The sequence below is a fragment of the Anabrus simplex genome, chromosome 14 (genome assembly GCF_040414725.1).
Source record: "Anabrus simplex isolate iqAnaSimp1 chromosome 14, ASM4041472v1, whole genome shotgun sequence".
NCBI lineage: Eukaryota > Metazoa > Arthropoda > Insecta > Orthoptera > Tettigoniidae > Anabrus > Anabrus simplex.
Window position 1 is genome coordinate 63992454 of NC_090278.1, and position 27185 is coordinate 64019638.

Genomic DNA, 27185 nt, shown 5'->3' on the forward strand with positions numbered 1-27185 from the left:
TTAGTGTTATATAGAGGACGGTTGCCTACTTGTACTTCCTCTTAAAATAATAATCACCACCACCACTCAGACTGCGGTAAGCGGCAAAACATCGACACTGATATTATTGTTCATCTGCCGTCCACATTTGCCTAGCAACGAAGGATTTAATTAAATAATTAATTAATTAATTTATTTATTTATTTATTTATTTATTTATTTATTTATTTATTTATTTATTTATTTATTTATTTATTTATTTATCCGTCTGCTCTGTAGTGTAGTGGTTAGTGTGATTAGCTGCCACCCCCGAAGGGCCGGGTTCGATTCCCGGCTCTTCCACGAAATTTGAAAAGTGGTACGAGGGCTTGAACCGGATCCACTCAGCCTCGGGAGGTCAACTGAGTAGAGAAGGCTTCTATTCCCACCTCAGCCATCTTCGAAGTAGTATTCCGTGGTTTCCCACTTCTCCTCCAAGCAAATGCCGTGATGGTACCTAACTTAAGGCCGCGGCCGCTTCCTTCCCTCTTCCTTGTCTATCCCTTCCAATCTTCCCATCCCTCCTACAAGGCCCCTATTCAGCATAGCAGGTAAAGCCGTCTGGGTGAGGTACTGGTCCTCCACCCCAGTTGTAACACCCGACCCAAAGTCTTATACTCAATCTCATGAACAGATAGATAATTTCGAGTATTTAGGATGTGTGTTTTCGCAGGATGGTAATATCTTAAGTGAGATTGAATCAAGGTGCAGTAAAGCTAATACAGCGAGCTTGCAGCTGCAATCAAAAGTATTCTGTAAGAACTAATTTAATCGAGGACGACACACAAAATTATACTCGACAATATCATAATCTTTCTTTCTTTCTTTCTTTCTTTCTTTCTTTCTTTCTTTCTTTCTTAATCTGTTTAACCCTCAGGTTTGGTGCCCCCCCCCCCCCGGACTCAGAGAGGGATCTCATCTCTACCGCCTCAAGGACAGTGTCCTGGAGCGTTGGTCGCAGATACAGCTGGAGCGAAGGGACATGTCCCTGGCGGCCTCACTTGCTATGCTGAACAGGGGCCGTATGGGAGATGGAAAGATTGGAAGGGATAGACAAGGAACAGGGAAGCGAACGTGGCCTTAAGTTAGGTACCATCCCGGCAGTTACCTGAAGGAGAAGTGGGAGACCACGGAAAATCACTTGGAGGATGGCTGAGGTATGACTTCGAGCCCCCTTTACTCAGCTGACCTCCCGAGTCTTAAGGGATCCCGTTCCAGTCCTCATACCACTTTTCAAATTTCGTGGCAGAGCCAGGAATCGAATCCGGGCCTCGAAGGGGGGGGGGGTGCAGCTAAACACACTAATCACTAAACCACAGAGGCGGACCTTCTCTAAATCTACGAAACATAAACATAACTGTCTATTCCTTTCGTAGCATTTTGCAATTACCTGGGATATATTGAAAATCTGATCCTGATAGCACCTGGTTTAAACCACACTGGTTCACATTCAACTTCCATCTATAATGCTGGGGCTGTACCTTAATTAAGGCCACGGCCGCTTCCTTCCAACTCCTAGGCCTTTCCTATCCCATCGTCGCCATAAGACCTATCTGTGTCGGTGCGACGTAAAGCCCCTAGCAAAAGAAAACTTCCATCTATTGACCGCACCCTCCCTTCCAGTGTACACCTTGCCTGGTATACATTCCTGTTCCCTTGATTATAAATAGGTGGAATTACTACAATAGTTGTACCTGTCATTTCATCACCTCCTTTCACAACGGTACCATGATCAGCAATTCCTTGCATACCGTACCTCGAGCAGATCTAGAGGCAAGATTCCTTCGACATGCCCTTCAGTGTTCGGACAGATCGTAATTTTCCGATGAGTACATAATATGTTTTCTTCCTCCAGTGATCTTTCGTCATCGAATGATGACATAAACTTTCACAGTAGTGCTTCTAGTAAATTCAGCCTTTAGAAATAGTTTCAGCGTGTACATTTTTGCACCAACAACACTGTCGCCCGCAATGAATAATAATAATAATAATAATAATAATAATAATAATAATAATAATAATAATAATAATAATAATAATAATAATAATTCCACTTACAGTTGCCACTGAGTGGAGTGAGTAGCTCAGTGGTTGCTGTTGCCGGTCCCAAGCCCGGATAAAGTAGGGGGGTTGGCTTAAAGCCGTAAATTAACAGCCAAGAAATCTGGAAACATTTTGAGGCAACCTCAAACGCTCAGTATCTTAGTTGTATCCCTGAGACCGACTTCGATCGATCTCCCCACTATCTTCAACTTGTTAGCATGATGGAAATGTCAGTTGACAAAACAATTACCCCAGGCCCTAGAACACTCGAAATCTTTAGCATCTCGCGGCCAGAAACATTCATTTCAGGCAATAAATTAGTACAGCTCTCAGAACCACCCAGTACCTGGTTACTCACTCTCTCTCATTGGTCACATCCATCAGACGCGTTAACACATGCACACATCTGGAGAGTGAGGGGAGGTGGAGAAAACGGAAGTACGAGGATATCTAGCATGAACGAAAGAGGAAGGTACTTGCTTCTCTGCCTGCCCACACGTTCCACTGGCTCGACGACGAAGGGAGAGGGGAATGAAGGGAGGAACCACACGCCTCTTTCAAGGCAACAGACGTTTTGTGTATGTCAACTCACTGAGGGTCAAATTCTCCAGTTTCTTTGTAATTCTCCTTTCACAACGGTACCATGATCAGCAATTCCTTGCATACCGTATCTCGAATAGATCAAAAGGCAAGATTCCTTCGACATGCCCTTCAGTGTTCGGACAGATCGTAATTTTCCGATGAGTACATAATATGTTTTTTTCCTCCAGTGATCTTTCGTCATCGAATGATGACAAACTTTCACAGTATTGTTTCTAGTAAATTAAGCCTTTAGAAATAGTTTCAGCGAGGTCTGGCTGAAATGTTAGCGGTCTCGGTTTCAACTATGACTTCATTGCCAAATGGCATCGTGCTCAACCACTGTAAGAAAGAATTACCCTTATTTTCGTCAATATAGGCCCTGTTAAATACTACTACTACTACTACTACTACTACTACTAATAATAATAATAATAATAATAATAATAATAATAATAATAATTGTACCGGGCGGTACACCTCTACGCCGCAAATTTAAATCTTCCGCCAATAAATCCTCCTCTACCGGAGAAACTGTGAACTTTTAGAACTGTATTAATTCATGAGTTTTCTCAGAAGAGGTCTCTACTATAAATTTTGGGATTACAAAGTTGTCTATACTGTGTGGATTTCAACGTGTTTTGTTTTCTATGGATCAAAAAGTGTGGAAATTCGCTAACAGGTGGCTCTACCCAAAAAAACTATGAACATGCACCCTGGTGCGAAGTAAAGGAACTTTTGTTGAAGAAGCTTTGTATTTATAAGTTTTGGTCTTTACTAAATTTTGTTCTTTCATTTGTGGGTTGGCAATATTAAGCTTTCTTTCCGCCTGTTTTGAACTTAGACAATCAGTAATTTCTGTAATTAATTTTCCACCTATCAGAGGTTTCTTCTTCGAATTTCCATGTGTAACTCTTAGCTACCCAATAAAGTTGAGTGGGTGTGTCTTTATTATTCATGAAAGGTCTCGAATCTTCCACGAGGGTTTAAAAACTGCTGATTTTCTCGGCTCTTCGCCACTTCAACAACATCTAGCTTAGTGTATGGAAGTATAGCAGGGGGCGGGTTGCGCCTCTTCGTTCGAGCAGCAGCTCTTCAGCAAAGGTAATGGCCTTTTAACATCTTTATTTCTTTCTTGCTCAGCAGTTTAGCCCCCGGGGAAGGTTCGAAACCTTTTCAAAGTATCCTACCTCTTCAAAAATGTAACTTAGTGCCGGCTTATGTAAACATTTTCTTATTACTTTAACTGTAAATCGGGGATAGAGAGTGCCTTACCCTCTGGAGCTCCCCTTCAATTTGGATTTGAGGTGACTACGTTTTCATAGCCGATTTTCTTCTCTTCATTAATGTGTTAAATTATTTTTCTTATACGAGTCACCTCTATAGTATGGGAATAGCCCCTGTGTATCGGTTTAACGCCACTTAGGTTTTAACAAGCTTTCATGTAGGAGTGCAAGTACTCGCCTCCATTTAGCTTTGTATTTTGGGCCATTAACTTAACCCGTTTTGTTTTCCTTCCTGCGAGGGTCCAGTAGATTGGGTACGAGGTACCCCTGTTCCATTATAAGTTGTGCCTTGATGGCAGTTTAGTGTAATAATCTGTTATTGCCTTTAATAGGCTTGGACAATTGAGAGCGGGTCAGCTCTTTCTCGTATTTTGAAAGGTGCCCCTAGGAGGCTTGACATTACGAGGTGGGAGCAAGTGCTACATGTAATTAGGGGTTTTCTGCCCTTTGGTAATTTGTGGTTGTGAGCTGAGAGCTCAGAAATTATTAAACTTTGAGGCTCGTAGTCCAGAATTTGTAAAGCCCCATTAACTTGTGCTTTCGTTTGTAAAGTTGCATTGTACCTGATTTTTCTTTGTTATTTCACCTAGTGAAAATTGTTAAATCTTATCAGTTGAAAATATAACCTTTATTTAAATTTTAAATTCATCTTTCGGACTTGTAGTTAGACCCATTCCAGCCCACACCTTCTTTCACCTCTGCTGATCCACCAAACCACGGTGGTAATAATAATAATAATAATAATAATAATAATAATAATAATAATAATAATAATAATAATAATTGTTATCCTCAATAATTAAAGTAAAAATAACCTGGCATTGAATAATTATGATTGTCAGAGGCGTGAGGGCGTTTGGAAATCCGTTCCTATGAAGTTATTGTCAGCGCTGATCAAACAATTAAATGCCATATACTGGGGTGGGATTACATCATGCACACTTCGTCGCAATTAAATTACAGTTAATTAATTGTTTTCCTTTATTAGTATAGGGTACAAACTATCCTATGGGCGCCCTTGTGGGCTAGACGTGGGAGTTTGTAGTAATTTTAATATTTTAGAAGATGAATGGCGACTTGTATTCCATGGTCGAATACCGCCCACGGTATCCCGTACCACTTCTACGTAATACCAACTTTTAAATCATTTTCTTGAAAGAAAAACACCTGACTACATTAGATTTTTTCCTTTCCCTGAGAGCTAGGGTGAGGCCGCGTCCCCCAATCCCTTACCCCCAGGTATGGGCGCCCTTGGGGAGATAGTAGGTTCGAACCCCACTGTTGGCAGCCTTGAAGATGGCTTCCCGTGGTTTACGATTTTCACACCAGGCAAATTCTGGGGCTGTATAAGGCCACGGCCGCTTCCTTCCCATTCCTAGAGCTTTCCTATCCCATTGTCGCCATAAGACCTACCTGTGTTGGTGCGACGTAAAGCAAATAGCAAAGAAAAAAAAAGTATTCAATCCCTGTTTCACCTTTTATTCACCCCTTCCTCCTTAAAGGGACTTTCCCGAAAACAAAAAAGTAAATGTTTATTTAATTTTAAAAGAAGATACTAGCTACCCGTTTTTACATCTCTAAACTCTTAAGATTTTGAGATATAGATATGCTCATTTAAACAATTAACCCCCATCCCTCTTCTCACCCCCTTATTGACGGAATATCCTTAAATACTCCCTTAGTGAGCACTTACACCGTAATACAAGTGTATTCCCAAAATTTCATGTCCTTATGTCTAGTAGTTTTGCCTCGACGATGATGTATCAGTGAATCAGTCAGGACATGATATTGTATATATATATATATTGTACCGGACGGTACACCTCCACGCCGCTAGTTCAAATATTGCGCCAGTTGAAAGTCCTCTACAGGAGAAAGCCTGAACTTTAAAAAACTGTATTAACTCAACAGTTTCTCCGAAGATGGCTCTGTGTGAATTTTGATGTGTTTTTGTTTGTAATTGATCAAGAAGTGTGGACGTTCTCTACCAGATGTCTCTACTAAAAACTAATTACGCACTCTGGTAGAAGGAATGAACTTTCTTGAAGAAATGTTGTATTCTTAAGTTTTGTCTTTACTACATTTTGTTCTTTTATTTTCTGGGTTGGCAATATTAATCTTTCTGTCCGCCAGTTTTGAACTCAGCCAATCCCGAATTTTTAAAATTAATTTTTGACCAATAGTGTATGTCTTCTTCGATATGGATATGTAGCTCTAAGTGATCCAATAAAGTTTAGGGGGTGTGTCTATTCATTCTTGAAAGGTCTCGAATTTTCCACGAGGGTATAAAAACTGCTGATTTTCTTGTCTCGGGGCCACTAGTATAACATCTAACTCAGTGTGTGGATATGTAGCAGGAGGCGGGAAGCGCCACTTTCTTCAAGCAGCAGCTCTTCAACAAGGTAATGGCCGTTTAACATCTTCATTTCTTGCTAGCTCAGCAGTTTAACTCTCGGGGAGGGTTCGAAACCTTTAGTATGTAACCTACCTTTTAAAATGTAAATTCCTTTTCTGTCTATGTAAAATCTACAAATATCTTTTACTGTAAAGCGGGGATAGAGAGTGCTCTTCCCTCTCGAACTCCCCTTCATTTTGAAATTGAGGTGACCACGTTTTTATAACCGTTTCTTCTCTTCCTTAATGTATTAAAGTTTTCTCGTACGGGTCACCTCCCTAGCTTGGGACTAGCCCCTGTGTATCGGCCTAGAGCCACTTAGGTTTTAAAGGTGTATTTTGGAGTGCAAAGTTACGCCTCCAGTTCCTTCTGTACTTTGGGCCAGTAACACATCCTGATGTTTTGTTTTCTTCATTGCGAAGACCCTGTAGGTTGGGTATTAAATACCCCTGTTTCCTTGTGTGCCTTGAGGGCAGATAGAAGTAAAAATTCGTTGTGGCCTTTGATGGACTTGAACTTTGAGAGCGGGTCTGCTCTTTCCTAAATTTGATTTATGTGTGCCTCTAGGAGGCTTAACATTGTAATTAGGAGCAAGTGCTCCTTGGCATGATGGGGTTTTCTGCCCCTTTGTTCGATTTTGTACCTTGGTAAAGTTGGGCTAATAGCTCAAGGATTGTGATTGTGGGGCTCGAAGCCCAGACCTTGTAATAATCCTCTAACACTTGTAATTTTTCTGTATTTGAGTTTTGGCTTGTTGTTGACTTGTTAAGTTTTCAAAATATATGTTACCATTGTTAAGTTTTGAAAATATAACCTTGTTGAAATTTTAATTCATCTTTCGAACTTCTGTAGTTGAGACCTATTCCAGCCCGCACCTTCTTTCACCTCTAACTACCACGGAGATCTCCGTAACATATATATATATATATATATATATATATAGATAGATAGATAGATAGATAGATAGATAGATAGATAATAAAACTGCTTCTCCTGCAGCGTCTGTATCAATTCAGCGTTCCTGGAATGTTTCCATAGTACTTCAGCAAGAAAAGGAAATATTAGTGTCGCTAAGGTGTCGTGAAAGAAAAAAGATAAACATTGCCACCGAACAAGGACTGACTGTTGGATGTAATGGAATGCGCTTTTGATACCCCTGCGTCTAATCATCCCTTGCGCTTCGCTGACGCATGCGCAGTTCCGTTTCTAGCCACCTAGAAACTCATCGATGTCGAGTACGTACGTTTTTAGTCTTTCAGTTAGCCGCGCTGCCAGTGGGACTGTTGTCAGTGCCTGGATTATGCTGCTGCAGCTGGATATTCTTGTCTCGCGCTAAGTAGCCTGGAAATACACATCGAGTACCAGTAGTTGTTTTATTTATAAAGTGAATCTTCATCATAACTTGTGTTTATAAATACGCCTCCCTTCTTGTTACGTTACTTTTATATTACTCGAAATTCAATAACCCTTTAAAAGTGTATTTTATTATTATTATTATTATGTTACGAGTGAGTGAGTGAGTGAGTGAGTGCGTTCTGTTCAGTGTGACATCAGAAGGTTGTTCCAACGAATACAAAGTTACCCTGATGGAGCTCACCATTTAAAGCGAAAGGGGCGGAGGCGCCATCTTATAACCTTTTAAAACCGCAACCACCTACGTCACGCCGCGATTTCATCTTGGGAGGGTAAGTTAAAACAGTTAACAAGGCCTTTGTATTTGTTTAAAACATACAATTCATTATTTGACATGATTATAATTAAAGATTGGTACACTGTTTCTTACTACCATCGTGTCTAAGTATAGATATGTTTATAGATAAATAACAAACAGCCACAGACTGTTTCTAATATTACATTTACTAATCTTAATATTATTTAACCGCCTTTGCTGGCAGGACCTAGTGTTTACAGTGCACTATGTCTTTTGGTATAGGCTAGAGCAATTTTGTTACTTTCATAGATCTGTCTCTGTCTTGTCCTTGGCTTTGACAATATGAAAGTGACTGAGGTGTGAGCGATGCTAGTAATGCCAATCCTTATGCAGCCAGTCCCTGCTACGAATGGTGTGAAAATGTTGCTCATAGGGTCGGTTGGTGTATGCTTTTCAGTGGGCTTGGCAGACTGATATATAATAGCAACTCTAGTTCGGTGAGGAAAGCAACGGGAAACTACCTCACTCATCATTTCCCTAGTACGCCTCTTCAGTGATGCCTAGGCCATCTATGACAGCTGATGGCAGAGCTGTTGAGGATCCCACCAGCGGCATCGCTGACGGACTGAACATACATACATACAATATGATTTAAGAATTATTATTGGCGGATTTTTTTTTGTGGTTGGTATCGGTTTATACGGCGCGAGTTGTAATAGGTTATTAAAGGAGAACGTATGGATAAGATTACAGTACGTTATCTCTCTGCCTACAAATAAAAAACTATCAAACGAGTAAGTCCTTTCCTGCCGCCATAAATCCAATATTTATTAGCTTCTTGTTGCGACAACCTTTTTCTTCCTTCTTAATTCCATAATTTAATGGCCGATTGTTAAAACCTGTCCATAAAAAAAAGAGGATTATATTCCTGAGATATTGAATTAATGCTGTTTTTCATTAACCAGTAATCAGAGATTTGCATTTCTTACATCATTCCGAGTCTTTGCCATGTGTTTTAATACAGGAAAATGCAGTGGTGATAAGATGTAAACGATACTGTTTCTTTTCTTTTTTAATTCTGGATGATACTGTTAAAATAGACGAACAGGAATAGATTTAGAATGCATCATTAATCCATCAACTACTGAAAAAGAGAACAGATCAATAAATAGGACAGTGTAATACAGTCAGCACTGGCCTTTGCCTGTATGCTGGTGGTTTGGAAAGTGGTTCAGAAAGGAAGGGAAATACATCCCTCATTATTATTATTATTATTATTATTATTATTATTATTATTATTATTATTATTACTGAGCTTATCGGAATATTTAGCTCGTTGGAGTTATATTTCATGCCGGTAAATATATCGACTCTAGTCCGGCCCCTTGACTGAATGATTAGCGTAGGGACTATGTCCAGAAGGCCCCGAGTTCTATTCCTGGCCGGGTTGGGAATATTTTAACCGCGTCCAGCTACAGTAGAATTCCATTAGTCCGGCATCCAACAGTCCGGAACGCCCAATGGTCCGGCACCAATCCAGGATTTTTTATGTTTTAATTTTTTTTTTAATTTCGTGTGGCTATTTCTAGCCGAGTGCAGCCCTTGTAAGGCAGACCCTCCGATGAGGGTGGGCGGCATCTGCCATGTGTAGGTAACTGCGTGTTATTGTGGTGGAGGATAGTGTTGTGTGTGGTATGTGAGTTGCAGGGATGTTGGGGACAGCACAAACACCCAGCCCCCGACTCATTGGAATTAACCAATGAAGGTTAAAATCCCCGACCCGGCCGAGAATCGAACCCGGGACCCTCTGAACCGAAGGCCAGTATGCTGACCATTCAGCCAACGAGTCGGACATTTTTTTAATGTTATTTTGTTTTTTTTGCGTTTGTGACAGTTAAAGCACACGGCGCAGTTCGAAACCACACGGAAGTGTCCACTCCGCGTCTGCAATTGCTAGACACAATAGGCATTGTTGGCTGTCACCACACACAGGTTCAGTTCATTGTTTTGATTGCCAGCACTTTTCGCTACAGTACTTTCCTCTTGCGATCTAGGATCCGTATTACAGTAGTGCAGTACTGTAGTGAACATACATATCAAAGCGCCCTGTGTATGTTTTCCTGGTATTTAAGCAGTGACAATGTTCTCGAAACTGAAATATTCTTCAATTTTCAAATCAGGAAAGAAACGTAAGCACGTAACTCTGACCATCAACCAGAAACTGAAAATCATCGAACGCCTGGAGAAAGGTGAGAATATAAATATTTTGTTGAATGAATTTAATATTGGCTCGTCAAAAATTTACGACATTATAAAAACAAAAAGATTTTACTGAAAAACGCCATGTTACAGCTTTTTTCGCTGTACGCCTTAACCTATATTGTAGTAACAGGTACCGCCGGATAGTCCTGCATTTTCGGTAATCCGGCACCGGGCCGGTCCCGATCGTGTCGGACTATCGGACTTCTACTGTAATTATATATCGTTTGGGGGCTGGGTGTTCGTAACGGATTAATTTGTGTATAACACGCACCACAGAAACACGTAATAAATCCCTCCATCTGGCATCTGACCGTGAAGCTGGGCTAAAACCATAGAGTGCCGACCCCAGATAAATGGTAAAGGTCTGGAAGAAGAATAAATAAAATCTATCGGCACGAGACTGGTGTATTGATTGGTGTATTGGTGTATTGATTGATTGATTGATTGATAGCCTATATGCGCTCTTTGAAATACCGCCGTACTGAGTCAGGATCAATAAAAATGTTGTTTTTTTACGTCCCACTAACTGCTTTTACGGTTTCGAAGGCGCCGAATACCGGAATATAGTCCTGCAGGAGTTCTTTTACGTGCCAGTAAATCTAACGATACGAGGTTGACGTAGGATCGAAGCCCGCCAATCCCAGGTCAGAAAGCCAGCGCCTTAACCTTTTGAGCCACTCAGCCTCTTCTTACTTTTATTCTTCTGCTTCTTTTACCGCGTCCCCCCACCTCACCTCACCTCAACATCATCATCATCATCATCATCATCATCATCATATTCATCATCTGTATACCCTCCAGGTTCGGTTTTTCCCTCGGACTTAGCGAGGGATCCTACCTCTACCGCCTCAAGGGCAGTGTCCTGGAGCTTCAGACTCTTGGTTGGGGGATACAACTGAGGAGTATGACCAGTACCTCGCCCAGGCGGCCTCACCTGCTATGCTGAACAGGGGCCTTGTGGAGGGATGGGAAGATTGGAAGGGATAGGCAAGGAAGAGGGAAGGAAGCGGCCGTGGCCTTAAGTTAGGTACCATCCCGGCATTCGCCTGGAGGAGAAGTGGGAAACCACGGAAAACCACTTGCAGGATGGCTGAGGTGGGAATCGAACCCACCTCTACTCAGTTGACCTCCCGAGGCTGAGTGGACCCCGTTCCAGCCCTCGTACCACTTTTCAAATTTTCGTGGCAGAGCCGGGAATCGAACCCGGGCCTCCGGGGGTGGCAGCTAATCACGCTAACCACTACACCACAGAGGCGGACCTCACCTCAACAACAACAACAACAACAAATCAATCACTACTGATCTGCATTTAGGGCAGTCGCCCAGGTGGCAGATTCCCTGTTCTGTTGTTTTCCTAGCATTTTCTTAAATTATTGCAAAGAAATTGGAAATTTATTGAACATCTCCCTTGGTAAGTTATTCCAATCCCTAACTCCCCTTCCTATAAACGAATATTTGCCCCAATTTGTCCTATTGAATTCCAACTTTATCTTCATATTGTGACCTTTCCTACTTTTAAAGACACCACTCAAACTTATTCGGTTTTGCGTGGTTTCCCATTTTCACACCAGGCTTCGGCCGCTTGCTTCTCATTCCCAGGCCTTTCTTGTCCCATCGTCGCCATAAGAGGTATCTGTGTCGGTGCGACGTAAAGCAACTAGCAAAAAAGCAAACTTATTCGTCTACTGATTTCATTCCATGCCATCTCTCCACTGACAGCTCGGAACATACCACTTAGTCGAGCAGCTCATCTCCTTTCTCCCAAGTCTTCCCAGCCCAAACTTTGCAACATTTTTGTAACGCTACTCCTTTGACGGAAATCACCCAGATCAAATCGAGCTGCTTTTCTTTGTTTTGTTTTTTCTTTTTCTTTTCAGTTCTTGACTCAAGTAATCCTGGTGAGAGTCCCATACGCTGGAACCATACTCTAGTTGGGGTCTTACCAGAGACTTATATGCCCTCTCCTTTACATCCTTACTACAGTCCCTAAATATCCTCATAAAAATGTGCTGAGATCTGCACCCTTTATTTACAATCCCATTTATGTGATTACCTGAATGAAGATCTTTCCTTATATTAAGACCTGTGGGGTCGCGGCTGCGAACTGTGTAGCACATGTGGATTTGGGCCCTTTTTACGGCCGGACGAGCTTCCTGACGTCAACCGTAGTGGAGGGATGTAATTGCTATTGCGTGTTTCTGTGGTGATGTGTTGTCTGAATATGAAGAGGAGAGTGTTGGGACAAATACAATTACAGTAGCGGCGATTGGGAGTTAGAAGTGTTTGGGCATACAACAAAAAGTACCTGGGTTTGTGGGATATAGTGCCGCGGTGGGAGTGTGGGGGCATATAAATTGAAACTGAAAAAATAGAGGTAAGGGCTGACAGTCTAACAACTGAAGTGTTATAATGAGTTTTTCTTTTAGATTTTGATTCAATACTATACAGTAAAACTTTCACCAACGGAACAATATTACACATGTTTTACAATTAAATGGAAGTACGGTGTGATTCTGCAGTTAAACAAAGGGTACAGATCTCCGCACCTGGTTATGAGGGTATTTAGGGGTTGTAGTAAGGATGTAAAGGAGAGGGCATGTAAGTCTCTAGTAAGACCCCAACTATTTGTCGCGGCCACCAAATTTGGCGGGTGAGGAAAACCGCGCTGTCGTCAGATATGGGAACGGCGAAGCGACAGATGGTCGAAAGTCGCTTACCTCCGGGCACGGATTGGCAACGCCGATCGTGTAGTGCTGTCAAACTGAAGCCCATCCGCTCCAGGCCACCTTACCCGTCATTCCCTGTCAAGCAGTTGAGTTCGAATCGTAAGTGCAGTTAAAGATGGATAGTGAATGTGAATTGATTTGCGCTCAAGTCAAGAGAGGAGTGGCAGAGAGGAACAAGACATTCAAAATAAATTAAAACTGATACGGATTAATATGTAATCCGAAAGTATTTACGGCGTCCTGCAGCCTGTGCTGGTGCACGCGCCCCGAACTGCCTCGGCTAGCGGCATTTACATGATCGCTTTCCGGGCCATTTTCCAGGAAAATTACAAGACTCACGGAACTATGTTTCAGATAAAAAATATGTCAGGCTATTTTTAACATTTTTCCCGCAGACAAAATTTTATTGGCTGAAGAAATAAAAACTTGGCCGCTTACTGAAATTGTTAATACATGATTCTACGGATTTAAACTTAGTCGTTCAAGATTTTATTTTTCATAATTATTTAAAGTGGTTTATATGGAAAATAGTTATACCACTGGAATCAGCAGTCTTTTCTGAAGCTTGTACTATAATTTGTTTCTAACATTGTATGAAGTAACATCAGGAGCTTGAGAGAGAACAACTCGCCTCGCGCTCCGAAATAATGTGTTCAGTTAGACATTTCATCGCCAGTTGCTACATAACCTTGGCAACAGCGTAATTTCTCTGACCCGCCTAATTTCGTGGCCGCGACAATAGAGTATGGTTCCAGTGTATGGGACCCTCACCAGGATTACCTGATTCAAGAACTGGAAAAAATCCAAAGAAAAGCAGCTCGATTTGTTCTGAGTGATTTCCGACAAAAGAGTAGCGTTACAAAGATGTTGCGAAGTTTGGGCTGGGAAGACTTGGGAGAAAGGAGATGAGCTGCTCGACTAAGTGGCATGTTCCGAGCTGTCAGTGGAGAGATGGCGTGGAATGACATTAGTAGACGAATAAGTTTGAGTGGCGTCTTTAAAGTCTTTAAGAGTAGGAAAGATCACAATATGAAGATAAAGCTGGAATTCAAGAGGATAAATTGGGGCAAATATTAGTTCATAAGAAGGGGAGTTAGGGACTGGAATAACTTACTAAGGGAGATGTTCAATAAATTTCCAATTTCTTTGTAAGCATTTAAGAAAAAGCTACGAAAACAACATATAGGGAATCTCCCACCTGGGCGACTGTCCTAAATGCAGATCAGTAGTGATTGATTGATTGAACATCATTTAGTATTGGATTACGCACTAAGAAATTAACAGATACTAAAGAGACTGCCAGACTGACGAATGCGCGGGACAAGCGGGTAAATCATACCTCAGTGTCCATGATCTTGGCAAAAGAAATATACCCCTGCTACCCTTCCTCACAGAACATGCAAAATTTCCACTACTTGCTGTGGTGCTATACAAATCGGTTAACCTCGACTAACGATATTCTGTGAGTATTTCCGCTAATAATTTTGTTATTAATTAAATAAAATAAAGGAAAGAATTAGCTGATAATACAACAGGGTTTGTACTAATTGTTCTTTTTAAATAATTCCTAGTTTCAGCTGGATAAAATGGAATACAAATATAGTGTTTTCTCCCCCAATCGCCGCTACTGAATACAAACACCCAGTCCCCAACCCAGAAGAATCAGACGCGATTAAAATCCCAGACGCGCCGAGAATCGAACCCGACACTCTCTTAAACGAAGGCCTAACGCTGACCATTCAGCCAAGGAGTCGGACCCCGGTGAAAATAGTGTAGGCTATTATTATCAGTAGTAGTAGTAGTAGTAGAATATGATTTAAGAACGGCAGGAAGGCTGGTTGGTATTTGATTAAAATGCTACACAGACAGCTCACCTTCATTGGGGTGCGCCTGAAAACAGCTGCGGGACACGAGTTATTGTTATTATTATTATTATTATTATTATTATTATTATTATTATTATTATTATTATTATTATTCTCGGGATGAGTGGCTCAGACGGTTAAGGTGCTGGCTTTCTGACCTCAACTTGGCAGGTTCGATCCTGGCTCACAAGAGGTGGCTATGTGATTTTCTAGAAAAGTGTTCAAATTTTGAGATTTTTGCCCTTCATTAAAAATATTTCAGCCCTGTTCGAGCGTTTTTGTGAATGGGCTTTATTTTGTTCAAAATTTAACGTTTAAAATCTATCCTCATACCTATGTAGTCTTATTTCTATTGGGACGTAAAAAAGTATTATTATTATTATTATTATTATTATTATTATTATTATTATTATTAATCATCATCCGGCGCCTTGGATGAATGGTCAGAGTACTGGTCTTCAGTTCCGTTGGTCCCGGGTTCAATTCCCGGTCGTTTCGAGAAGACTTTTAACTATGTATGGTTAATTCCTCCCGCTCGGGGACTGGGCATTTTTGTGTTCGTCTTAATATACTTTTCTTGTACATAAAACACAAAGCACCACACTACTTGCCTCCACAGAAACACGCAATATTGACTACATTCCTGCATATAGGTTTGGGGAAAAGACCAGGAAACAATAATAATAATAATAATAATAATAATAATAATAATAATAATAATAATAATAATTCTAAATGGTTAGCATGCTGGCCGTTGGTCACAGGGGTCCCGGGTTCGATTCCCGGAAGGGTAGGGAATTTTAACAGTCACTGGTTAATTGCGCTGACACGGGGTCTGGATCTGTGTGTCGTCTTCATCATCATTTCATCATCCTCATGACGCGCAGGTCGCCTACGGATGTCGAATCAAAAAACCTGCACCTGGCGAGCCGAACATGTCCTCGGACACTCCCGACACTAACAGACGTACGCATATATATATATATATATATTTTTTTTTTTCTACCAGGATTCTCTACTTTATGAACATTGAATGGCGAACACGAGATCCTAGGTGAGGTTGACATTACTTTATGTAGTTGTGCCAGGATCCATTCACTTTATAAGTTTATTTCCTACCAGACCTCAGTAATCAACTTTAGTTTTCGTCCGATCGTGTTGTTTTTGCTGTCGTTCGGGTCATTAGTCTGTAGACTAGCTTGATGCAGCTTTCCATGCCCCCCTATCCTTTGCTGATCTTTTAATTTATACGTAACTACTTAACGTGTTCTAATCTGTTTGGCATATTCATACCTTGATCTACGCTTACCGTTCTTACTTCCTACACTTCTCTCTTAAACCAACTGAACAAGTCCTGGGTGTTCGATCATTCTATCTCATCCTTCGGTCAAATTTAACCACATCGCTCTCTTTTCGCCAATTCGATTCAGTATTTCTTCGAGGGATTCGGGAGACACCTTCGTTCGAATAGCATCACCGACGATCCTCGAAAGGCTTTTCCGTGGCATCCCATTCATCTCCAGGTAAATGCCAGGGTGGTGTCTCCCTAATCTCTCGAAGAAATACTTAATCGAATTGGCGAGAGAACGATGTGGTTAAATTTGACCGAACGATGAGGTAGAATGATCGAACACCAATGACTTGTTCAGTTGGTTTAATAGAGAAGGGTATTGGACCGTTAATACCTGTGTAAGAACTACAGTATACAGATCAATGATCGTAAAACTGTCCCATATCGAGGTTTGCCTCATTTCATCGTCCTAGTTTACACATTCTCAGGACTCGATTCCAGACTATAAGTAGCACCGATTTCCAGGCACAGGACTCGACTTTACTCCATCCCTAGCCCATTATGATCCAAATTTCGTCCAGTGTGCGCTCAATGTTCTTCAAGCTGTTACTAGTACACGGTGGGGAGAGGACCCATCCACTATGTTTAACACTCCATCGCATTCTTCTTCGACCTGTCCTGGATTTCTTCGGCAACGCTCCACATTATGTTCTTCGTAAACTTTACGTTCTTTGGTATCTAGCTATCAGGCTCTGTTCAGGAGCTATGAAATCATCACTCACGAACGTTTTCTTAGTCGAAGCCACTGAAATGTCACTTCCTGCCAGACTACGGTTGATATCAGATATCCTTTTCCTGTGCGGAGCTAACCCCTAGGTCAACCATCCTCTTATCTACAAAAATATGCACTCTCAGAACATTAATAGATTTACATCAGCTCTTAAGAAGCCGTCGAACTCCACTACTGGTGACGAGTTATCACGAGGGCTATTGGACTAGACAAAAGTGTTTGAATGGGTTGGCTATATTTCTGGAAAACACCAGAGAGGCAAGCCTCCTGTGTTACTTGAGAGCGTAGTAACTCCCAGCGCGAAGGTGACAATGAAGTAGCGGTACCCTGTTTTTAAGTGTGTGTTTTTCTTTGGAATTAGTGGGAAATCCGTGCATTAGGTTATATGATTTATTTGTAACAACTGAGTCATGGACTGTTAGTTGCTTAAAACGAGACTGACATCATCCGGTTGAAAATCGCGTTGAAATGATATGTGATGTAGGCCCCTTCGGGAAATTAACGAGTCTTTTGAACTCTTTAAAACGTAAAGCGTTCTTATCTTGGACTTACGAAGAAAAGTGTGTAGCCAAATACAAAAGACGTATGCCTAATTTGGTTATTAACTTATTAAGTATTTTGACGGTAAAGTAGCGAGAAAATTTCAATTTTCTTGGTATACACGATATTCGTGGTTAACAGCCTGTTCCGAAAGCAATAACATTTTTTGTTATACGTGTGTTTTGTTTGGTGGTGACACCTTAATTATGCAAATAGAAATACGGTTTGGCGATTTTGAAAGCATCCGGTTTGTTGAGTTGTTAGATCGAAATCAGTTCATAGTTTACAAAGAGAGCTTCCCTGGTATTAAACAGAGCAGTCTTATGAACATTTATACCTTTTTAATAGGGAAAGATTGACCAGTGTATGAGGAAGTGTCAAAATTGATTCATTTAATATGAACATTTCCTGTACCGGGCGAGTTGGCCGTGCGGTTAAGCGCGCGCGGCTGTGAGCTTGCATCCGGGAAATAGTGGGTTCGAATCCCAATGTCAGCAGCCCTGAAGATTTTTTCCGTGGTTTCCCATTTTTACACCAGGCAAATGCTGGGGCTGTACCTTAATTGAGGCCACGGCCACTTCCTTCCAACTCCTAGGCCTTTCCTATCCCATCGTCGCCATAAGACCTATCTGTGTCGGTGCGACGTAAAGCCGCTAGCAAAAAAACATTTCCTGTGGCCACGGCTTCCTCTGTAAGGAGTATGATCACTCTGAAGAGGATAAAAACATTTTTGCGTAATTCAATTAACATTGAAAGACTCAGCAGTCTTAGTACCATTTCTATCGAGAAAATGCTTGTGAAGGAATTGATGAGTGATCAAGTATTGAAGGGCCGTATGATTGACCATTTTACAACCAAGACAACTCGACTTATGGAACTCCTCAACAAGAAACTTTAAGGTAAAATTTCCTGCCTACCCATTAATTAACTAATAGCTTCGCCACTGCACGAATATAACAAGCAAGATACTACCTGATATACCGTATCTACACTACAATTCTCAACTGAAATGTGGTTATGTGATTATTACAGATGGTGGATTACTATTATTATCCCTACTCCCCCGGGGGACGGAGAATAAGTGTCCTTAAATACTGAAAAATATGAGCTTGTTTACAATAATTTCTCCAAAGTATTTCTGTCTAAACTACGCCAGGGACTTGAATTGCAATTATTGGAATTTAGAAACTTGATTATTAGCTAACCGCTCATAACTACTGAAATATCGAGGGTGTGAAATATAAATCACGGATACTCTAACTGCCTACTCAGAACTACAAATGATCGGAATACAAGAATCAGCTTATTTTTATTTATATTTTCTTGGTACACTGCACTACTGTAGCCACCAATGCCAATATTTGAATCCAAAGAGCGACAATAATAAATAACAGTTACGACTGTTAACTATTTGGCCAGTGAAATACTGTCTATTCTGTTGAAATCCTTTCTTTAAACAAAATTTACAACAGTATCGCGTTATTCAAAGAAGTTGTTACCTTCGTGATAGGTAGGACCGTTGAACTGCTATTTGAAATACCCTGTCAAATGCCTGCACTAATTGACTATAACCGCTGCCGAAGTTACGACTCTTTTTATTATCCCGTCTTTGTAAGTATTTTATCAACAAACCTAATTGATATTTTAATAAAACTATTAAAAGGATTGTTCGATTGTCATTACAAAGCTTTCCGTTATTACTCAGCGAAAAGCTGAATGGGGTAGAGTGTTTAAGAAAAAACGCTATAATTGCAAGAAAACAGATCTCTTCAAGATATTCGTGTTTGATTAATAGTGCGCTTGATGCAAACAGTTTTATTTGTTTACATTCATACATTCAAAGAGAACTAACGCATTATTGTTTTACAATAATTTACAAAGGTACATGGTTTAAGCGTACAAGCTACGATTTACCATTCTTTGGATGGGAATGGCAGTATTTTATTTCTTCTTCTTCTTCTTCTTCTTCTTAATCTGCTTACCCTCCAGGGTTGGTTTTTCTCTCGGACTCAGCGAGGGATCCCACCTCTACCGCCTCGAAGCCAATGTCCTGGAGCGTGAGACATTGGATCGGGGGATATAACTGGGGAGGATGACCAGTACCTCGCCCAGGTTGCCTCACCTGCTATGCTGAACAGGTGCCTTGCGGGGGGATGGGAAGATTGGAAGGGATAGACAAGGAAGAGGGAATGAAGCTGCCGTAGCCTTAAGTTAGGTACCATCCCGGCATTTGCCTGGAGGAGAAGTGGAAAACCACTTCGAGGAATGGCTGAGGTGGGAATCGAACCCACCTCTACTCATTTGACCTCCCGAGGCTGAGTTGACCCCGTTCCAGCCCTCGTACCACTTTTCAAATGTTGTGGCAGAGCCGGGAATCGAACCCGGGCCTCCGGGGGTGGCAGCTAATCACACTAACCACTACACCACAGAGGTGGACATTTCCATTTCTTGAAAAGTAAAATTCCTGTTATACATTCAGCAGAAAGTATTATATTTACATAATTCAACCAGTTTAGTGCTTGATTTTGCTGTGTTGTTTGAATTTCCATGTTCACTGAATTTGGCAATAGTATTTAAAACTTATCAGCCGTCCGATGGTAATAATAATAATAATAATAACTAGGGCTCGGATGTTTAGGAAAAGTCATATTTTTTCTTTGTGTCTATTTTCTTGCCTGATTGTATTTTGGTGCAAATCGGGTGATTATCGTCAAAATTAAGCGATTTTTATTTGTCATATAAATGCATATTTTGGCTATTTTTTGGCTTAAGGTCATATTTTGAGCTATTTTCGTAGAAACGCCATATTTCTGTCATATTTCGGTGGTCTGACGACAGCTATAGCTATACAAAATCAACTTATCGAATGCGAACTATTGTTCACAAAACTGCTTCTCGGTATCACATCTGCAGTTATTACAAGTGGAATACCGGTGGTATAGAATAAAGGCCCTCGACTTCACTGCACCGTTTACATGATTTAAATATGCACCAATAACCTTGTGACGTAGAAACGAGCTTCTCTACTCACAAAAATGTGTTAAGTATTAATCGGAGTTCTTTTGCGCCTGATGGGTTTGAAGATGAATCTTGTCATACACTTCAATTCCACCCGCGGAGAAGAATGAAAAAGATATGCCAGTTTGCACTGTAGGCCCTGCCGCCCTACCATAATGTATTGAAAGACATCTACTTAATTCGTTTCGTGGTGCTCAGTTTAAACTTTAACGCATTTAATAATATTAATGAATCTGGGCTTGAACGTTCCAAAATATTTTTAAAAAATAGATTGATTTCTAGTTTTCTCGTATTTTAAATCACCACTACAGGGTGCAAACATGTTTTGACTTTTAAAATGTTGTGTGATCTGATAATCTTATCGAACCTAGTACCGGTACTTTATAGTAAATACAGTAGAGACAATACGCGACACTGAGCGAGATATCGAGGGACAGCTATTGGAGCTCACTCTAGCGGATAGACCTGAACAGTACTGATTCTCTCATAAGAGCACGTGTATTTTTGTGTGAAGTTTTTGGTGTTGTTTATGCGTTTTCAGTGAGTTGACATAATTAAATAGTAGCGTGTGTCATTCCTTGATATCTCCTCTCAACATGAGGGGAAAGGTATGTGCTGTGTTTTGTTGCAGTAATAACGATGTAGAGAAAAATGCGCGGTCGTTCTTCAGGTTCCCTCGTGACAAGAACATGTAAGTAACATTGTGTTTGCAGATATATTTTTCCACTGACAAAGAGATTTTTATAGTACTTCATAATCTTCTGACCTGCTCGACCCATATTTTAACTGGCATAAAATGTACTACGCATATTTTATTGTATAGTGCAGCAGTTAACCTTCAATACCGATGTGTTGTTGTAGGTGTGATCTGTGGGTTTTGAAATGTCACAGAAGTGATTTGGATAAGGTGTACGAGAAAGAAGGGACGTTACGCTTATATAAGAATTATAAGATCTGTTCAGATCATTTCCAGGCCAGCGACTTTAAAAATCCTCGACTATACAGCCAAGGGTATGTTACATTTTTACTCTAATTGTTCGTAAATATTCCTCAAAGCATCACTATCGACAGCATTTTTATACTTTTCTTTCTTTAATCCCTCTTCTCAGATTAAAGCCGGGATTTTATAGATTTTCTTTCTGTTAGTAGGCTTCATGTTAAGAGGAAAATTGTCCAGCTTTTAAATGTTAATTTATTGCATCATGTGTGTAAGGAATGTGCCGATATTTTTATTGACAAGTGTCTTAATGTGATCATACAATATTTTTTAAATGAGAAAAAAGACAAATCCAACCGTAAGAGTTCAGGCAGGAATGCCAAAGCTAAGAAAGTAATGCATAAATGAAAGATCAAGCCATATCACAGCAGCCCATTTCATATCTTGTTTATGTGTCTAATTTCAGTCCTTGAATAATACCTTTTTAAATAATTCTTCATTCATTTATCCAGAATTGCTTTAGCAATTTCGAAGTTAATATCTCAATACCACTTTCTTTCTAGACGTAATTTATTTATCCATTTCCGTATACACATTTCCATTGATATTTGAATTTAGTGCGATTTGTTCAGGTCAAGTCACTAGGAGCGCCACCGTCGAATTGTCTCCCATTTTATCAAGGCGAAATCCGTAAGTGTCACGTATTGTCTCTACTGTATTTGTTTATAGGTATGTATTCACAAATGTTCGATAAGTGAATCAAGGACAATAGACTGTGAATACCTGCTAAACATATATATTCAGAAAATGAATGTGAAAGTAAGAATAAAGAATTTATTTAACAAATATGTATCGTAGGAATTACCCTTTCGATTTATAATTTATTTAAAATGTCCACTTAGGTTAATCATTTTCGGATCATATTTTGTAATTTTTACGTCACATTTCTCTACTTTTGAGGTCATATTTCGTCACTTTAGAGGTCATATTTGCTTGCTTATTTGGGCTATTATTAGGTCTTAAACATCCGAGCCCTAATAATAACTAAATAGCGAATGAGTTTCATATTGAGTGGGGGCATGGATATTTAGTATCCAAGATTAAAGTACAACGACATTGTAAATGTATCTACCACAACAATGTAAATTTATCTACAAAATAGATGTACAGTATGTCTTCAAATAAATGACCTAACTGATGTTATTGATGGTAATGTACATTATGTATCAGATAATTTAAACCCAAGCAACGACAAGCCACAGCTTATCCACGTTAACTCTATATTATAGTAGAAATGCTTCTAAAGCACCTCTTAAAATGTAATAGTGAAAATTGTAATTCATTACGTATATTACATTTTTTTTTGCTTGTGGCTTTACGTCGCACCGACACAGATAGGTCTTATGGCGACGATGGGATAGGAAAGGCCTATGAATTAGAAGGAAGCGGCCGTGGCCTTAATTAAGGTGGCCTGGTGTGAAAATGGGAAACCACGGAAAACCATCTTCAGAGCTGCCGACAGTGGGATTCGAACCTACTATCTTCCGGATGCAAGATCACAGCTGCGCACCCCTAACCGCACGGCCAACTCACCCGGTACGTACATTACAAAAATATTTGAGGTTGTAGTCCTAACTCCTTACTGTATCAGGTCGAAACACGTAAACTGCAGTGAGCATAAATAAATGGGCTGCCTGCTTGGTTCGTCTGGAAGGACGTGGGTTCGAATCCCCGTCAGGAAGTCGTAAAATTTAAGAAACGAGATTTCCACTTCCAGAGGTGCATATGGCCCTGAGGTTCACTCAGCCTACACCAAAAACGAGTACCAGGTTAATTCCTGGGCGCAAAGGCGGCCGGGCGTAGAGCTAACTACTCTACCACATCACGTACCGCGGTTAACAATGGTGAAACCCTTTACCTTCCACTCCTCCAAGGGCCTTCATGGCCTACCCTCTTTCTCTCATTATTTTCTGCCTCCATTTCAAACTCGTGTATCACCGCAGTGATAGTGATTGGGAGAACTTCACCCAACGCCTTTCCTTGACAGCTTTGCTTTTTTTTTTTTTTTTTTTAATCGCAGCAGTGTTAAAATTACGAAAACAATCGGCTTTTTCGTTCTCAGTATTTCTCCCACAGAGTGCCTATACGTTGTTAGACTTTTCCAGAATGTTCACCACGTTAAAATGTTGAATAAATGCTCCCTACTGGGCTTTAACTAACGCTAAACATTTGTATTTTGTAGGTGAATAAATCGTGGCGTCCGTAACACTACTAGGAATAAAACAGACGCTATTTTATTCGTAACTATTATTATTAATAATATTATTACGAGCCTCCGTGGCTCCGACGGCAGCGCGTCGGCCTCTCACCGCTGGATACCGTGGTTCAAATCGCGGTCATTCCATGTGAGATTTGTGCTGGACAAAGCGGAGGCGGGACAGGTTTTTCTCCGGGTACTCCGGTTATCCCTGTCATCTTTCATTCCAGCAACACTCTCCATTCTCATTTCGTAGCATCTATCATTCATTAATATATCACTTTGGGAGTGGCGACCCCATCGTAATAATAGCCTATATATGATTCATTCATTACATCCCTGACCCGGTCAATGACTGGAAAACAGGTTGTAGGTTTTCATTATTATTATTATTATTATTATTATTATTATTATTATTATGATTATTATTATTGAGAATATTTATATATATTCATATGACTCTGGCTGAGCCACCATCAAGTAGCGCCACCTACACACTACGCTTTCGTTGTCCATTCTGACACGTCACAATTGTAAACTCCATATCTATTGTTTTCACTGAATCCATCTGTGAGGTGGTGGTGGTGATTATTGTTTTAAGAGGAAGTACAACTAGGCAACCATCCTCTATATAACACTAATCAGAGGGAAAATGGGAAGGGATCCGACACTTCGAAAATTGAAGATATCGGTCAAAGAAAGACAAGGGCCTCGAAGGGCGTGAAAATTAATGACTCCCTAGCCCTCGCAAACTTAATAGCGTCGGGGTCGGAAAAGAACAAGAGTTGACGAAGGGAGGTCGGATAGGATAGATGAAAGTGAGGAGCCTGGCACAAGTAAGGGGAAGCAATGCCAGGACTCAGCTAAGGGCCCCGTGGTCGCCAATCCACGCTCGAAAGTTCAGAACCCCTGGGGCCCCTTTTAGTCGCCTCTTACGACAGGCAGGGGATACCGTGGGTGTTATTCTACCGCCCCCACCCACAGGGGGAATCCATCTGTGATTTACATTAATGTAAAAGGAATTTACAACAAGCAACTTTTCAGTGTTTTCTGGTAACAGTCTTGTTCTCCTGTCGGGCAGAGAAAGATCTCTCAACATCACAGGAAGTGATTGTACAAAACTTCAATGAAGCCACTTCATCTGGTTTTAGTTCATCTGCTTCATCTACCTCACCTCGTAGCAACCTGGCTACTTTTACCGTCGCTTTCCATCATAAACTCTGCTGCAGGACTCTTATGGAACTTTTTGCTGACAACGGCTACCTTATAATATGCTTACAATATTGTGATTTTTTATTCCACCTTTTCAATACAATTTGTTTTATGTTGTTAGATCATAATGCTACAACACTATTTTATAGGGACATGTTTCGCTTGAATTTCAAGCATCCTCAGCTTATGTAATCATCTCAAGGTTAACACCTGTCGTATTTGATTTGTTTTGACAAATTTGTGCTTAATTATAATTCTAAAAATAAAGTAATAAAATATCTAAACAATGTGAATGAAGATAAAGTTGGAATTCAAGAGGACAAACTGGGGCAAATATTCATTTATAGGAAGGGGAGTTACCAAGGGAGATGTTATATAAATTTCCAATTTCTTTGAAATCATTTAGGAAAAGGCTAGGAAAGCAACAGATAGGGAATCTGCCACCTGGGCGACTGCCCTAAATGCAGATCAGTATTGATTGATCCAAAACACAGTACCTTCAAATGTTGAAAATTGTTTTCTCAAAGTTCTAGTTTATTAAAAACAATTGTAATTTGGCTCCTGTGTTAAAATTTGAGTCGTAATTATAGTTAAAACTTATTGGTGTCTGAAAATTAAAATCTTGGATCCGTTGGAATTCAGCTTCATGTTTTAATTTTGAGGCTTGCTACTGTAATTTAATAGTTTTGAACAGTAAAATGTGGAATTAGTTAGTTTCATCGAACTAGTCTTGTTTTTACGATCAGATTTTCCGTTGGTAGTAGTTTGTATTTATGAGCTTTTTAGTCGAAAGGGACGTCAATCCAAAATCTTGAGGGGTTGATTTGTTTCTTTCATAATATTTGAATGATGGTGCGTCCCTTTGACTGCTACTACAAAACCTTGTGGACTTTGTTACATTACGGTGACTGTTATCTGTTGTGGTTCTACCCCTACCTTCCCAGAGGTTCGGTCAAAACGTCTCCTGACTTCTTCCACTACTCTAAATGACTCCACCAGGGGAAAGCCACTCTTCTCCAACTCAGTGATTGCTCCTGGCAGCTTGTTGAAGTTTGAAGGTGCTCCAGTTTATGCAGGGGGGTATTAGCTCCCACTATTGTAGTGCACAGGTCTATAGAAAATTGTTGTTGGTCGCTGTTCACAGTGAATTGGTAGAAAAGCTGCGATGACAGCGCTTTCTGTACTCGTGTCAAATGCATCGCAGTGTTTCTATGTTGATCTATATGGTATCTTTTCACATTTGATCTGAAAAATAATAAAATTGACTTAAATTACAATGTTCCTATGTCTTAACTTTCTACACCTGGGCTATCTGGCGATAATTCAACAATTCTTAGTATAAACATGCATTTATTTCATTAAAAAAAAGAAAGACTATTAGAGGTGATGTTTCTAGAAGTACAAAACTTCAAAGTAGGAACAAGAAAATTCGTAATTTACATGGAAATATGTCTTCAAAAATGTTCAGTTAAAATCTGGCCGTTTCCTTTCGAGTTCACCGGGTGAATTTTTTTTATAAAAATGACGTGAAACGATACCTGAGTAACGTAGAGGAAAGATACTTTCTATATGCTTGCCAGGGACTCGCCTAGCTGCCCCTGACAGTATTCTTACGTATATAGAAGAATTAAAACGGAGGCACTATAAATCTCAGATTCGTGAACATTTTATATGTTGCTATTCACCGGCTTTGTTGCCTGCAATAGATCCTGCATCATGTGTACCCACAAGGCTGCCACCCTCGTTGAAAATTAGAAAACCGCGTGATTTGAAATGGTCGTGGCATGGGCCCATAACCTTACTTTTTGTCACAATTTAGCAGATGGGATGCTAGAGCTTATGCACCCCAGACGTCTTTACTCCCCCCCTCTTCCCCCCTCTCCCCCCCTCTCCCCCCCTCTCCCCCCTCCCCAGCACAACGGTTACCAACCGGACCTCACCAATCCGGACCAACGGTCTTTTCACTGGCCTGGTCTTGTAAAGGGGGCTGCCTGGCCGAGGCGGTAAAGGCGTACTCAGTTGGCCCGGAAGGACGTGGGTTCGAATCCCCGTTTCCACTTCCGGAGGTGCATATGGCCCTGAGGTTCACTCAGCCTACATCAAAAATGAGTTCCAGGTTAATTCCTGGGGGCAAAGGCGGCCGGGCGTAGATCTAACCACTCTACCCCATCAAGTGCTGAGGTTACGAATAGTGGAAGCCGTTACCTTCCATCACTCCCAGGGTCTTCATGGCCTGTACAGAGATGACTTTGCTTTGCTTTGCTTTGCTTTGCTTTGCTTTGGTCTTGTAAAGATAGCCGTGCCATTTTGTACGC

The 27185-nt window shown here is 40.6% G+C and overlaps 1 protein-coding gene across 1 annotated transcript in view; it reads left to right on the forward strand.

Moving 5' to 3' along the window:
* Positions 1-7906: 7906 nt before the first annotated feature.
* LOC136885466 (uncharacterized) overlaps positions 7907-27185 on the forward strand; it is a 203581-nt gene continuing 184302 nt past the window's right edge. Inside the window, exon 1 of the mRNA XM_067158029.2 lies at positions 7907-8006. The gene's annotated coding sequence lies outside the window, so the exon portion shown is untranslated. The remainder of the gene's footprint in view (positions 8007-27185) is intronic.